Source organism: Hyperolius riggenbachi, chromosome 6 (genome assembly GCF_040937935.1).
Source record: "Hyperolius riggenbachi isolate aHypRig1 chromosome 6, aHypRig1.pri, whole genome shotgun sequence".
NCBI lineage: Eukaryota > Metazoa > Chordata > Amphibia > Anura > Hyperoliidae > Hyperolius > Hyperolius riggenbachi.
In genome coordinates, this window is record NC_090651.1 from 347,263,750 (window position 1) to 347,280,562 (window position 16,813).

At 50.4% G+C, this 16,813-nt stretch overlaps 1 protein-coding gene across 3 annotated transcripts in view; it reads right to left on the minus strand.

Annotated features, from left to right (window-relative positions):
• Positions 1-16,813, minus strand: part of LRRC4B (leucine rich repeat containing 4B) — a 249,544-nt gene that overhangs the window by 221,506 nt on the left and 11,225 nt on the right. Inside the window, exon 1 of one of the 3 annotated variants that reach the window (XM_068241552.1) lies at positions 9,987-10,067. The exons of the other annotated variants lie outside the window; for them this stretch is intronic. The gene's annotated coding sequence lies outside the window, so the exon portion shown is untranslated. Of the gene's footprint in view, positions 1-9,986; positions 10,068-16,813 lie in introns of those variants that run through there. 3 annotated transcript variants of the gene reach the window in all.

Genomic DNA, 16,813 nt, shown 5'->3' on the forward strand with positions numbered 1-16,813 from the left:
CGATCCTCTGCCATCCTCCGCCACACCTGGCCAAACCCCCCGCCTCAGCAGCAGTGTGAAGGCCCGCCACTGCCAAGCGCTGCTGCACTTGGTCAGCCTTGGCAAGACCAAGCTGACGGCAGCCCACGTGTTGGCCAAACTCCAGGAGCAGGAGCGGATTTGGCTGACCCCCAGAGGCCTCAGAGTCGGAGAGGTGGTGTCCGACAATGGGGCCAATCTGGTTGCTGCCATAGACAGGGGAAACCTGACCCACATCCCCTGTCTTGCCCACGTGCTGAACCTGGTGGTGCAGAAGTTCCTGCGCACCTACCAGGGGATGGACGAGCTGCTGGAAACGGCAAGGAACGTTGTGCGTCACTTCCGGCGCTCGGCTGCAGCCTGTGCGAGCCTGGAAGACGTGCAAAAGGAGCTGGATCTGCCACGCCATCGGCTGATCATTGACGTTCCGACTCGCTGGAACTCCACCCTGGCGATGTTGGAGCGTCTGGTTGAACAGAAGCACGCTGTCAACCACTACCTTGCCCTGGCCACTGTTTCCGCAGCTCAGAGAAGGGACAAGACCAGCAACATCCCGTCCATCGTCCCCGATGATGACTGGAGGCACATGCAGCAGGTGTGCTTAGTGCTGGCTCCCTTCCTGCAGGCCACAAACATGGTGAGCAGGGACCATGCTATGGTCTGCGAGTGGGTGCCCCTGGTTTCTCTGCTGAACAGGGCACTCGATGCTTTGCTGGCACAGGGAGCGGCAGCCTTGGACCAGCAGGAGCGGCAAGCAGCTGCACAGTCCACCTCTGAGGGGGAGGAGGAGGAGGACTTGGTGGAGGTCCCTGACCTGGCTGCTGATGAGGGGGATCAGCGCAGTGCAGCTGAGTTGGTGCGGGGGTGGAGAGAGGATGAGGCAGCAGAGGAGGAGGATGAGGAGGACAGCACTGACGTCGATGTGCCAGCAGACGTGGCCCGCCTCTTCCCAATGGCAGCGCACATGCTGACGTGCCTGCGCAGGGACCCCAGGGTGATCCAGATGAAGCAGAGGGAGGACATCTGGATCAGCATGATGTTGGACCCACGCCTCAAGGGGAAGTTGAGCCAGTTCCTGCCGCCTGCAGGAGGAGACCCAGCGCAACAAATAAGGAGCTTGCAGCAGGCCCTTGTTGAGCGCTTGGAGGAAGCCTTCCCCCAGCCTTCCACCCCCACTGTCCAGCAGCCAGCACAGAGGCAGCAGCAGGTGCCTGCATCCAGCAGCAGCAAGCGCCCCACAGACCTGCTGTCTCTCAGCCACGAGCTCTACAGGACTGTAGAGGCTCCGGCAGCAGTGACTAGAGAGGAGATGCATGCAGCAGCATCCTCCTCCGGTCACAGCCAGCGCCTGACCCGCATGGTGGCTGACTACATGGGGTCCTACAGCGGGCTTGACAGCGATGCCCCTGTTGATCCCATGGAGTATTGGGTCAAGCGCATGGAGATCTGGAGCGAGCTGGCGCAGTACGCCCTGGAAGTGCTGTCCTGCCCCCCTTCCAGCGTGCTGTCCGAGCGCTGCTTCAGTGCAGCTGGTGGCGTGGTCACCGAGAAACGCTCACGTCTGTCTCACAAGTCTGTGGACAGACTGACGTTTCTCAAGATGAACCAGGCGTGGGTGGAAGGCGAGTTCCTGGCCCCTGTTGTCGGCGAGAGGGGGACATGAACTGGCTGCCGGAACTTAGTACCATCGTTAATGTGCCTTACCACCCTTTACCACCTCCTGGCTCCTGCTCACTAAGCCAGCCTGGTTCACTTTGACTATTACGTCGCCTGCAGCCACACATTTCACACCTACAGTGGGCTGCTGCTGTGTACTGCCCTTCTGCTGTCTGTCTGTGTTTCCCACTGCCAGGGTACACAGAATTACCTTCTGCTGCCACTCTGCCACCAGCTATTACGTCAAAACAATAGCTATATTGGTTGTAAAACCAAAACCAAAAAAAACCAATAAAAAAAAAAAAAGGTTTAATTTTTCTGAGGTGCCCGGGTTGAAAACTGTGTTGTCCCAGTTGTGTATTGGACACAATGTGGGCTGCACGACCGCTGTCTGGGACCTCCTGTTGTGTTTATTTACAGCCCTGGTATCACCGCTAGGTACCAGGGCTATTATGTCACGCTGCCTACCTGCTGCCACACTCACACTGCTCCTCCATTCCTCCTGCTGCTGCTGTCTGTCTGTGTTTCCCACTGCCAGGGTACACAGAATTACCGTCTGCTGCCACTCTGCCACCAGCTATTACGTCACAACAATAGCTGCTCACACTGCTCCTCCATTCCTCCTGCTGCTGCTGTCTGTCTGTGTTTCCCACTGCCAGGGTACACAGAATTACCTTCTGCTGCCACTCTGCCACCAGCTATTACGTCAAAACAATAGCTATATTGGTTGTAAAACCAAAACCAAAAAAAACCAATAAAAAAAAAAAAAGGTTTAATTTTTCTGAGGTGCCCGGGTTGAAAACTGTGTTGTCCCAGTTGTGTATTGGACACAATGTGGGCTGCACGACCGCTGTCTGGGACCTCCTGTTGTGTTTATTTACAGCCCTGGTATCACCGCTAGGTACCAGGGCTATTATGTCACGCTGCCTACCTGCTGCCACACTCACACTGCTCCTCCATTCCTCCTGCTGCTGCTGTCTGTCTGTGTTTCCCACTGCCAGGGTACACAGAATTACCGTCTGCTGCCACTCTGCCACCAGCTATTACGTCACAACAATAGCTGCTCACACTGCTCCTCCATTCCTCCTGCTGCTGCTGTCTGTCTGTGTTTCCCACTGCCAGGGTACACAGAATTACCTTCTGCTGCCACTCTGCCACCAGCTATTACGTCAAAACAATAGCTATATTGGTTGTAAAACCAAAACCAAAAAAAACCAATAAAAAAAAAAAAAGGTTTAATTTTTCTGAGGTGCCCGGGTTGAAAACTGTGTTGTCCCAGTTGTGTATTGGACACAATGTGGGCTGCACGACCGCTGTCTGGGACCTCCTGTTGTGTTTATTTACAGCCCTGGTATCACCGCTAGGTACCAGGGCTATTATGTCACGCTGCCTACCTGCTGCCACACTCACACTGCTCCTCCATTCCTCCTGCTGCTGCTGTCTGTCTGTGTTTCCCACTGCCAGGGTACACAGAATTACCGTCTGCTGCCACTCTGCCACCAGCTATTACGTCACAACAATAGCTGCTCACACTGCTCCTCCATTCCTCCTGCTGCTGCTGTCTGTCTGTGTTTCCCACTGCCAGGGTACACAGAATTACCTTCTGCTGCCACTCTGCCACCAGCTATTACGTCAAAACAATAGCTATATTGGTTGTAAAACCAAAACCAAAAAAAACCAATAAAAAAAAAAAAAGGTTTAATTTTTCTGAGGTGCCCGGGTTGAAAACTGTGTTGTCCCAGTTGTGTATTGGACACAATGTGGGCTGCACGACCGCTGTCTGGGACCTCCTGTTGTGTTTATTTACAGCCCTGGTATCACCGCTAGGTACCAGGGCTATTATGTCACGCTGCCTACCTGCTGCCACACTCACACTGCTCCTCCATTCCTCCTGCTGCTGCTGTCTGTCTGTGTTTCCCACTGCCAGGGTACACAGAATTACCGTCTGCTGCCACTCTGCCACCAGCTATTACGTCACAACAATAGCTGCTCACACTGCTCCTCCATTCCTCCTGCTGCTGCTGTCTGTCTGTGTTTCCCACTGCCAGGGTACACAGAATTACCTTCTGCTGCCACTCTGCCACCAGCTATTACGTCAAAACAATAGCTATATTGGTTGTAAAACCAAAACCAAAAAAAACCAATAAAAAAAAAAAAAGGTTTAATTTTTCTGAGGTGCCCGGGTTGAAAACTGTGTTGTCCCAGTTGTGTATTGGACACAATGTGGGCTGCACGACCGCTGTCTGGGACCTCCTGTTGTGTTTATTTACAGCCCTGGTATCACCGCTAGGTACCAGGGCTATTATGTCACGGCGAGCTGCCTGCCTCATTGACTGCCTGCTGCCACACACTCATCCTCCTCCTCCTGCTGCTGAATTTACCTCCTGCTGTCTTTGTGTTTCCACTGCCAGGGAGCACATACAATGGCGCTTCCAACATGCGTGCGCCCACCAGCTATTTGTTACGCTCAAAAATAGCTGCATTTCTTTAAAAAAAAATTTGAAAAGAGAAATACGTGAAGAAGAAGAAGAAGACGATATTGAAAAAGAAGGAGAAGGAGAAGATGAAGAAGAAGATGAAGAAGAAGATGAAGAAGAAGAAGATGAAGATGAAGAAGATGAAGATGAAGAAGAAGAAGAAGATGAAGAAGAAGAAGATGAAGAAGAAGATGAAGAAGATGAAGATGAAGAAGAAGAAGAAGATGATGAAGAAGATGAAGAAGAAGAAGAAGAAGATGAAGAAGAAGAAGATGAAGAAGAAGAAGATGAAGAAGAAGATGAAGAAGATGAAGAAGAAGATGAAGAAGATGAAGATGAAGAAGAAGAAGAAGATGATGAAGAAGATGAAGAAGAAGAAGAAGAAGATGAAGAAGATGAAGAAGAAGAAGAAGAAGATGAAGAAGAAGAAGAAGAAGATGAAGAAGATGAAGAAGATGAAGAAGATGAAGAAGAAGATGAAGATGAAGAAGATGAAGATGAAGAAGATGAAGATGAAGAAGATGAAGAAGATGAAGAAGAAGAAGAAGATGAAGAAGAAGAAGAAGAAGATGAAGAAGAAGATGAAGAAGATGAAGATGAAGAAGAAGAAGAAGATGATGAAGAAGAAGAAGAAGAAGAAGAAGAAGATCTAGAAGAAGATTAAGAAAGATAAAGAAGAAGAAGAACAAGTATATACAGTAACACTACACTACTGAACCAAATTAAGGACACAACTTCTCTTTCCACATTTTTTTTTAAAGGAACATCCCCACATAATCACTTGCTGTTGTTACTTGGAAAAAAAGATGTTTCTTGCATCATTCACCCTCAAAACAAGTGTTGGAAGCTATTTTGGGCCAATTCGAATAGTCAGCTCGAATAGTGAGCTCGAATACCGACTCGAATAGTGAGCTCGAAGTCCGAGGTCGAATCGAATAGTAAAAAATATTCGACTCGAATATTCGACTGACCTCGAATAATTTACTATTCGAATTCGACCAAATTCGAATTTTTAAAAGGGGTATTTGAGCACCACTGCTTATATCTACACCCCTGGAGCTAAGATGAAGTTTCAAGGGGCGTAGATATACGGTTCCCAGTGCAATACTGGTTTTAAAGCTATAGTGACTGGAGAGCGGAGGGAGATGATGTCAAAGGGGTGTGGCAGGGGAGAGGGGAGTGTCAAGTCCTCCAAATCAACCCCTCCTGAGTGTGGCTGAACCAGAAAGAGTCATCGAAGTCATCTCCACACATCGGCTACAAATCATCCCCATTAGGGATGATCAATAAGTTGCAAATAATTTTGCATTAAAATTTCCTGCCAGTTGTTTTGGTCCAAGTTTAAGCTGTATTAAGTTTACATAAAATCTGAATGCAATGAGAAATTATTTGCATCTCACATTATTCATAATCACCATCTTCCACACCCAAACATAAACTCACATCCAGACCTGTTCTCTAGACAACTGCTATGTGTGAGAAGAAAAAAAAACATCCCTGGATTTCTGTTGACCCAACACACACATGCACACAGTTACGGCTACATGCACCTTTGCTTAACCACTTGAGGACCACAGTGTTAAACTCCCTTAATGACCAGGCCATTTTTTCCTAAATAGGCCACCGCAGCTTTAAAGGGAACTAGAGATAAAGAACACTCATGTATTTTACCATATATATCAATAGAAACATGACAGTAAACACCTACCTTGCTCTCTGTTTCATTCTTCTCTGCTAAATCTGCCTGTTATCAGCCCTGATAAGAATACCCGACTAAGCATTCAGTCTAGCTTTCACTGGAATGATTATAGCTGAGTCAGTCTTCTGTGATGTCTTTTCAAGCCCAAGCCTGCCCCCTTGTGGCTCCGCTTTGCTGCTTCGAGGATAAATATCAGGAAAGCAGAGCCACAAGGGGGCAGACTTGGGCTTGAAAAGACATCACAGAAGACTGACTCAGCTATAATCATTCCGGGGCAAAGCTAGACTGAGTGCTCAGTCGGGTATTCTTATCAGGGCTGATAACAGGCAGATTTAGCAGAGAAGAATGAAACAAAGAGCAGGGCCTCACTGCAGGGCCGTACATGTCAGCACACAAGTAATCCCAGACCCTTTTTTTTCTTCCCACCAACAGAGCTATCTGTTGGTGGGGTCTGATCGCTCCCCCGATGTTTTTTTTTTTAAGAAATATTTGTTTTATTTAGAATTTGTTTTTTTACTATTTTTGTATTTATTTTACAATCCCCCGTTTCTCCCCCCCCCCCCCTTTCTGACAGCCAATCAGCGTGCTTCAGCCTATGACAGCCGATCATGTCCCTGCCTACAGAGGGGACAGCCGTGTCACACGGGTGTGCCCAGTACAGCGCTGCCTTAGATCGCATCGTTGTACAGGGTTATTAGATGGCAATTTCGTGTCTAACAGTCTCCTAGCGTCGATCGTCGCTGGGAGACTGATGACTGAGCGGAGCCCCCAGGACTGCACGCCAATCAGCGTTAGGTGGTCCTAAGGCTGCAACCGCGTTCACGCCAATTGGCATGGAGCGGTCTTTAAGTGGTTAAAGCACCACTATCATAAAAAAAGTAGGCAGTTAAAATCTGACAGAACTGGTTTTAGGCTAGTCCATCTCTTCATGGGGGGTTCTTAGGGTTTTACTTGTTTTCAACAGCATTTCCTAAAAAGCAGTTGCAAAGTCTAACTGACAAAATAGTGTGCAAGTGATTAGGAAGGCTGGTTGGTATCTTACTATTTTGGCAGTTAAACTGCTGTTCAGGAAATGCTGTTTAAAACAAAGAAAACCCTGAGAATCCCCCATGATGAGATGGACTGGCCCAACACCGGTCGGTTCTGTCAGATTTTAACTGCCTACTTTTTTCACAATAGTGGTCCTTTAAGAGATACCCACATCAGTGCATCACATCACAAGGCCAGTACAAGTATGCAACATAGCTTGTCAGTAACATAGACAGCAATAAAACTCACTAATGATATAAGCACGATAACGATATAAGCACTGATAAAAATGCACAAAAGCATTTGATGAGGATTGTCAGGAGTCTCATTCCACATGCTGCACACCAGACATACAGGAGTTAGGGCAGCAAGTCTACTGAACAGAGTATATTGTCTTGTCGCTAACTGTCCCTCAGAGGGGCTCACAATTTAGTCCCTACCATAGTCATATGTATGTGTTGTGTAGTGCATGTATCATAGTCTAGGGCCAATTTAGGGGAAAGCCAATTAACTTATCTGTATGTTTTGGGGATGTGGGAGGAGACCGGAGTGCACAGAGGAAACCCACGCAGACACCATACAAACTCCTTGCAGATGTTGACCTGGCTGGGATTCGAACCAGGGACACAGACGAGACAAGACAAGACAAGACAAATAACACTTATATCGCGCTTTTCTCCTGGCGGACTCAAAGCGCCAGAGCAGCAGCCACTAGGGCGCGCTCTATAGGCAGTAGCAGTGTTAAGGAGTCTTGCCCAAAGTCTCCTACTGAATTAGTGCTGGCTTACTGAACAAGCAGAGCAGAGATTCGAACCCTGGTCTCCTGTGTCAGAGGCAGAGCCCTTAACCATTACACCATCCAGCCACGAGAGTGCTAAGCACAATAATAAATACATTTAACAAAGCACAACACTGCTACATTAGTTATGACGGTTTCCTCACCCAACAGGAAGCTACACCTTATAATAGATGTTGCCCATGGCTGCACTCTTTACACATAAATTATCCCCACAGGGCTTATATCTGCTTAAAGGACTGCGAAAATCTTAAAATTTTAAATACATGTAAAACATATACAATTAAGGCCCCGTTCACACTTGCGTTTTGGCATGCAAACGGACCGGATCCGGATCGGATCAGGACCTGATCCAGATCGGAACCGTACGGTTCCTATCCGGATCCGATCCGGATCCAGTCCGTTTGCATCAGGCATGCATCAGGCTGCCATCCGGATCCGTGTGGTAAAAACAGCGAAATAAAATAAAAAATTGTTGGGGTCAGCAGAAGGTGCACCTGTAGAATCAGGTCCTCCGCTGTTTAGGCCTCACCTCCACCTCCGACATACTGCCAAACAGCTCCAGCACGTAAGGTCACTGCTGCCCATGTGTCCCCATCCCAGAACATAGTTAGAAGTGGGGTAGAACGTCAGGTGTTTGTATCCTGTGTGTTCTGTGCTTTCCGTTCCCCATAGGTTTCTATTTCCGGATGGTGCAGTCAGGCTCCGGTCCGGGTGCGTGGGCCGGATGATCCGGACCCGGAAAATAGCGCATGTTGGAAAAGTATCCGGAGTCCGGATCCGATCCGGCTCCGTTCTGTACGGAACGTACGCGTGTGAACGTCCGCATAGACTTTGCATTGCTATGCGGAACGTACGTTCCGTTTGTACAGTATACGGTCCGGATCCGTTCAGGCGGATCCGGACAGGGAACGCTAATGTGAACCGGGTCTAAGAAGTATGTTTCTTTCAGAGTAAAATGACCCATAAATTACTTTTCTCCTATGTTGCTGTCACTTACAGTAAGTAGAAGAAATCTGACATTACCAACAGATTTTGGACTAGCCCATCTTCTCATGAGGTGTGTGTGTGTGTGGGGGGGGGGGGGGGGGGGGGGATTATCAGGGTTTTCTTCCGTTTTAATAGCACTTAGTGAATGGCAGTTGCTCTGTCCAACTGCCAAAAAAAGTGTGCAGGGAGGCTGGCGAGCCTCTTTGTATAAATCTTTTCAGGGAATGTCTTTATAAAGAATAAAGGCCATGCTAAGAATCCCCTATGGAGAGATGGATTAGCCCAAAATCTACTACTACTACTACATACTGTAAGGGACAGCAGCATAGGAGAAAAGTAATTTATGGCTCATTTTACTCTGGAAGAAATGAACTTCTTATTTGTATGTGTTTTAAATTTTAAGATTTTCGCAACAGTTCCTCTTTAAAGCAAGTCTGAAGTAAAAGAAAAACAAAACAGACACCTATGGTGAGGGAAGACTCTGCAAAACAGGTGGTTTGAGCGCACGGAGCTGCGACAACTCCAAAGGGGGAATAGTATGCAACGCCACCGGGGAGTTTTACGGCAGCACGGAGAGCTGTCATTCGGCTCTCTGGGCGCCCAACTCACTGGCTAAGCGTACCTACGTACGCAGGCTCTGGGTCCTATAGAGCAAGGCAGGTCATTACAGAACGCACTCCTCCCCGGCGCTGCGCCTGACCTGGGTGCCGCCATAGACATAATGTTATTATGTCTATGCCCGCGCAGCAGTGTAATTCGGCTGCCACCAATCGCTGGACCCTGAATTACTTCTCCTAAGTTGAAGAACACGGGGACTGTGAGAGGAACAGGAAGAAGTCCCCAACCTTTTTTGACCCAAGGACCACTACAGCGTCAAGCAATTTTTCCATGGGCCCGTGCGGGTGCAGGCGAATGCGCGGGGGGTCATGGTGACGGTTGCAGGCTTGTTCTACAGGCAGTGTCATTACATAAAGAAGTCCTGGCAGCACCAACCCTACCTAACCACTATCTTCATCCTCCTCAGCACTTTGGAAAATATGCCTTAGCACTGGGGATGCATCATAAACCGCCAGCACAAGGTACATTTGGTGTGACAGGTGGAGTGAAGGGGGTTACTGTCTTGGTGTCCTTATCTACTGGCACAGTCATTCCCTACCCTCATCTGCGTCCCCTCACTTGTACCCTTCCATCCTCCCCACAGCCCCTTTATCCTCCACCCCACAGCCCCTTTACCCGCCTCCCCACAGCCACTCCCCCCCTACCCACTCTCACTTCACACTTCCCCCCTACCTACTCTCACTTCACTTCTCCCCACACTCACTTTTACTCTTCCCTAAGCCTTCCATTCTTCTTCCCACACTAGCATTTAGCATCAACTGCTCACTTCCTGCAGACTGAACTCTGTGGCTAGCAAGAGACTACACTAGACCGTTCCAGTCATCCTCACTGCTGCCACCTGGTGTCCGTACAGACATAAAGCATGCTGCATTACAATAACAGACACTAGGTGGCAGCAGTAACAATGGCTGCAGACTGGCTCTTCTCTATAGCTTCTTGCGAACTTCAGTGACACTTCTCTCTGCACCTTGATGTCACAGGGCACGGGCTAGCTTAGGGCTCTTTCACACTACAGGCAGCGGTAAAAGGCTAAAACGCTGCGTTTTGGCTGCAGGCGTTTTGAAGGCGTTTTGAAGGCGTTTTAACGCCTCTACATTACAGTCAATTGTAATGAGAAACGCCGCGGTAGGCCCAGAAAAAGCGCCTGGGAGCGTTGAAACGCAACGCTCCAAAACGCAGCGTTTAGTGTGAATGGTAAAATGAAAGTCTATGGACTTTCTTTTACCTAGGAAAACGCCAAATTCGGCCGTGGCGTTAAAACGCCGAAAAAGCCCTCTGGTGTGAAAGGGCCCTCAGAACAGTCAGCGGCCCGGCAGTGGGCCGCAGCCCAGGGGTTGGGGACCCCCAGAGCCTTCCCTCTCCATAGGTAAGTGTTTTTGTTTTACTTCCAGCCTTGCTTTACACACATATGGCCAGAAAATACACACACAGCTGCACTATCCACTGAAGTCAATGGCCCCGCTCAGGAAACGCACCTCAAAAATGTTCTATTGCGTTTTGCATTTGCGTTTTTCCCTGCGATTTTATATTTCACGGCTTTCTACTTTTTTTCTGTTCGACACACACATTTGTAGCTACAGTGTATTCTGCTAAATCAAACAATGAGAATGTATTCTGCCAAATCCCAAAATTCACAGAACAAATGTAAAAAAAAATTGCACGCAGAAAATGCAAATGCGTTAACCACTTAAGTACCAGCGGTCTCTGCCCCCTTAAGGACCAGAAACCGCTGGTACAATAACGACAGAATCCCGACGGATCGCCACGCATACCCGCCGCAACCGCTGTCACGCTGGGATCCTGAGGACATCCACACTGCCATCTCTATGACGGCAGAGTCATGTGAGCCGGTCAGGAGCCGCTTTCATTGGATCCTGACCGTGTCTATCAATGTAAGCCAGTGGGAGTGGCTTACATTGATAGACACGGCCAGGAGCCAATGAAATCGGCTCCTAACCGACTCACATGGCTCTGCCGTCATAGAGACAGACAGAACAAGTGAGCTGCGGCGAGAGACGTCGGATTTGAGCGGACGATCGGCAGGGAACGGCGGAAACTGCGGATGCGTGCAGCAGCGGTGATTGAAATCTACGCCCTGCCAGCCAGGAGCCCACCAAAACAGGGTGTAGATTTCAATCACCATGGTCCTTAAGCGGAACTGTAATTACTTTTTAAATACATTGGCTTCAATTCACTAAGCTTTATGAAACACTTTATCAAACGTTTGATAATTTAACTCATGGGTAAAATCTAATTTTGAATTCACTTAAGGTGGCCATACACTGGCCCGATTCGCGGCCGTTTCGACAGCAGATTCGATCCTGGGATCGAATCTGCTGCCAATCGTTCGCGCTAAACGCACCCGCCGATCCGATTTCCTCCCGAAATCGGATCGGTCCGTCGATCGCGCCATGCGGGAAATTACCCTCGATCGCCCGCGGGTATGGAGCGTGTCGCTAGCGGCGGCCGATCCGATCAGATATACATTACCTGACGCTGGCTCCCGGGCGTCTTCTCCGCATCTTCTCCGCGCTGCACCCGCTCCATCCCGGCGCTTCCTGTCACTGCAGTGACCAGGAAGTTCAAATAGAGGGCGCTCTATTTGAACTTCCTGGTCACGGAGTGACACAGGAAGCGCCGGGATGGAGCGGGTGCAGCGTGGAGAAGATGCGGAGAAGACGCCCGGGAGCCAGCGTCAGGTAATGTATGCGCGGGGGGGGGGGGGGACGACAGGTGGCAGCGGCGGCTCCACAGATTGCGATCGGTTTCAGGCTGAAATCGATTCACAATCTGTTTGCAATAAAGGCAGCCATACGATCCCTCTCTGATCAGATTCCATCAGATAGGGATCTGTCAGCTGGTCGATCTAATGGCAAATCGACCAGTGTATGGCTACCTTAAGGTGTTATATATTTATTGAAAGTTTTATCAATAACACGTTCAATAAATCTATGACACCTTAGTGAATCCAAAATTAGATTTTACCCATGAGGTAAATTATCAAACGTTTGATAAAGCTTAGTGAATTGAGGCCATTGTTTCACTTACCTGGGGCTTCTGCAAGCCCCCAGCAGCCGCCCTGTCCCGCGCCGGTCCTGCCCGAGCCTCCGTTCGCCCGCCGCCAGCTCCGTTCCATAGCTAGACTTGTAAGTCGATGCCAGCGCAGCCCTGCCAAGCGTATCTATTCTTCGCGTTTTCCTTTGCAATAACAGGGGACGCGAAGAAAGGATACGCGTGGCAAGAACCACGCAGGTGCATTGGCACGGCGGCGAAACCGAAAGTAGCTGGCGGCGGGAGAACGGAGGCTTGGGCAGGACTGCCGCGGGACAGGACGGCTGCTGGGGGCTTGCAGATGCCCCAGGTAAGTGAAACAATGTCTTTAAAAAGTAATTACAGTTCCGCTTTAAGTAGTTAAAGCGGAACTGTAGATTCAAATTGAACACATTGTTCCACTTACCTTGGGCTTCTGCAAGCCCCCAGCAGCCGTCCTGTCCCGTGCCGAGTCTCCACGAGTCTCCGTTCCCCTGCCGCCGCTCCGTTCTGTACCTCGACTTGTAAGTGGAGGCCAGCGCAGCCCTGCCAAGCGTATCCATTCTTCGCGTTCCCCTCTGCAATAGCGGGGAACGTGAAGAAAGGATACGTGTGGCCAGAGCCGCGCAGGCGCAGTGGCCCGGCGGCGAAACCGAAAGTAGCTGGCGGCGGGAGAACGGAGGCTCGTTGAGGAGCGGCGCGGGACTGGACGACTGCTGGGGGCTTGGGGAAGCTCCAGGTAAGTGAAACAATGTGTTTAATTTGATTCTACAGTTCCGCTTTAAGGAAACATACTACTACTAAGGAAACCCATGAAAAGTGTGTTCCCTACCTCACTGAAAACATTTTTCCAGACATAAAGGAGGTTGAACATTCTCCATCTCAAACACTAAGGCATACAATTAATCAGATAGTATAGGGAGCCAGAAATCCCCCGTAAAAGAAGAGGCAGCAAGAAGACCCCATAGCAGGGAGTGGGTGATGAGTAGTGGTGCATAGGGGGTGGCACAGGGTGAATGGCGAGCAGTGGCATAGCAGATGATGGCTCCCTATACTATCTGGTTCATTTTATGCCTTTATTTTTTTATTTTTTATTAAATTGTTGGCTGAGATCTGCTGTGGATTGTAATATGGGGTGGCTGTTTAGCCGCCAGCATAGGGGATTGAGGGGGGACAGTTACCCCCATCAGTCAGTTATATGGTGGGTAATCAATAGTGATGGATGAGGGCGTACCGTTTCTGGTGGACAATGACTACACTACTCGCCATCCGCTATGTGCCCTTAATTTCCATCCGCTATGTGTCACCATTTACCATATGCTGTGTGCCGCTACTCGCCATCTGCTGTGTACCACTACTCGCCATCTGCTGTGTACCACTACTCGTCATCCGCTGTGTACCACTACTCGCCATCTGCTGTGTACCACTACTCGCCATCCGCTGTGTACCACTACTCGCCATCCGCTGTGTACCACTACTCGCCATCCGCTGTGTACCACTACTCGCCATCCGCTGTGTACCACTACTCGCCATCCGCTGTGTACCACAACTCGTCATCCGCTGTGTACCACAACTCGTCATCCGCTGTGTACCACAACTCGTCATCCGCTTTGTACCACTACACGCCATCCGCTGTGTACCACTACTCGTCATCCGCTCTGTACCACTACTCGTCTTCCGCTGTGTACCACTACTCGCCATCCGCTGTGTACCACAACTCGTCATTCGCTGTGTACCACTACTCGTCATCCGCTGTGTACCACAACTCGTCATCCGCTGTGTACCACAACTCGCCATCCGCTGTGTATCACTACTCGCCATCCGCTGTGTATCACTACTCGCCATCCGCTGTGTACCACTACTCGTCATCCGCTCTGTACCACTACTCGTCTTCCGCTGTGTACCACTACTCGCCATCCGCTGTGTACCACTACTCGTCATCCGCTCTGTACCACTACTCGTCTTCCGCTGTGTACCACTACTCGCCATCCGCTGTGTACCACTACTCGCCATCCGCTGTGTACCACAACTCGTCATCCGCTGTGTACCACAACTCGTCATCCGCTGTGTATCACTACTCGCCATCCGCTGTGTACCACTACACGCCATCCGCTGTGTACCACTACTCGTCATCCGCTCTGTACCACTACTCGTCTTCCGCTGTGTACCACTACTCGCCATCCGCTGTGTACCACAACTCGTCATCCGCTGTGTACCACTACTCGTCATCCGCTGTGTACCACAACTCGTCATCCGCTGTGTACCACAACTCGCCATCCGCTGTGTATCACTACTCGCCATCCGCTGTGTACCACTACTCGCCATCCGCTGTGTACCACTACTCATCTTCCGCTGTGTACCACTACTCGCCATCCGCTGTGTACCACTACTCGTCATCCGCTGTGTACCACAACTCGTCATCCGCTGTGTACCACAACTCGTCATCCGCTGTGTACCACAACTCGTCATCCGCTTTGTACCACTACACGCCATCCGCTGTGTACCACTACTCGTCATCCGCTCTGTACCACTACTCGTCTTCCGCTGTGTACCACTACTCGCCATCCGCTGTGTACCACAACTCGTCATTCGCTGTGTACCACTACTCGTCATCCGCTGTGTACCACAACTCGTCATCCGCTGTGTACCACAACTCGCCATCCGCTGTGTATCCGCTGTGTACCACAACTCGCCATCCGCTGTGTACCACTACTCGCCATCCGCTGTGTACCACTACTCGTCATCCGCTCTGTACCACTACTCGTCTTCCGCTGTGTACCACTACTCGCCATCCGCTGTGTACCACTACTCGTCATCCGCTCTGTACCACTACTCGTCTTCCGCTGTGTACCACTACTCGCCATCCGCTGTGTACCACTACTCGCCATCCGCTGTGTACCACTACTCGCCATCCGCTGTGTACCACTACTCGTCATCCGCTGTGTACCACAACTCGTCATCCGCTGTGTACCACTACTCGCCATCCGCTGTGTACCACTACTCGCCATCCGCTGTGTACCACTACTCGCCATCCGCTGTGTACCACTACTCGCCATCCGCTGTGTACCACTACTCGCCATCCGCTGTGTACCACTACTCGCCATCCGCTGTGTACCACTACTCGCCATCCGCTGTGTACCACTACTCGCAATCCGCTGTGTACCACTACTCGCCATCCGCTGTGTACCACTACTCGCCATCCGCTGTGTACCACTACTCGGCTTCCGCTGTGTACCACTACTCGCCATTCCATGTGTACCACTACTCGCCATTCCATGTGTACCACAACTCGTCATCCGCTGTGTATCACTACTCGCCATCCGCTGTGTACCACTACACGCCATCCGCTGTGTACCACTACTCGTCATCCGCTCTGTACCACTACTCGTCTTCCGCTGTGTACCACTACTCGCCATCCGCTGTGTACCACTACTCGTCATCCGCTGTGTACCACAACTCGTCACCCGCTGTGTACCACAACTCAACATCCGCTGTGTATCACTACTCGCCATCCGCTGTGTACCACTACACGCCATCCGCTGTGTACCACTACTCGTCATCCGCTCTGTACCACTACTCGTCTTCCGCTGTGTACCACTACTCGCCATCCGCTGTGTACCACAACTCGTCATCCGCTGTGTACCACTACTCGTCATCCGCTGTGTACCACAACTCGTCATCCGCTGTGTACCACAACTCGCCATCCGCTGTGTATCACTACTCGCCATCCGCTGTGTATCACTACTCGCCATCCGCTGTGTACCACTACTCGTCATCCACTCTGTACCACTACTCGTCTTCCGCTGTGTACCACTACTCGCCATCCGCTGTGTACCACTACTCGTCATCCGCTCTGTACCACTACTCGTCTTCCGCTGTGTACCACTACTCGCCATCCGCTGTGTACCACTACTCGCCATCCGCTGTGTACCACAACTCGTCATCCGCTGTGTACCACAACTCGTCATCCGCTGTGTATCACTACTCGCCATCCGCTGTGTACCACTACACGCCATCCGCTGTGTACCACTACTCGTCATCCGCTCTGTACCACTACTCGTCTTCCGCTGTGTACCACTACTCGCCATCCGCTGTGTACCACAACTCGTCATCCGCTGTGTACCACTACTCGTCATCCGCTGTGTACCACAACTCGTCATCCGCTGTGTACCACAACTCGCCATCCGCTGTGTATCACTACTCGCCATCCGCTGTGTACCACTACTCGCCATCCGCTGTGTACCACTACTCATCTTCCGCTGTGTACCACTACTCGCCATCCGCTGTGTACCACTACTCGTCATCCGCTGTGTACCACAACTCGTCATCCGCTGTGTACCACAACTCGTCATCCGCTGTGTACCACAACTCGTCATCCGCTTTGTACCACTACACGCCATCCGCTGTGTACCACTACTCGTCATCCGCTCTGTACCACTACTCGTCTTCCGCTGTGTACCACTACTCGCCATCCGCTGTGTACCACAACTCGTCATTCGC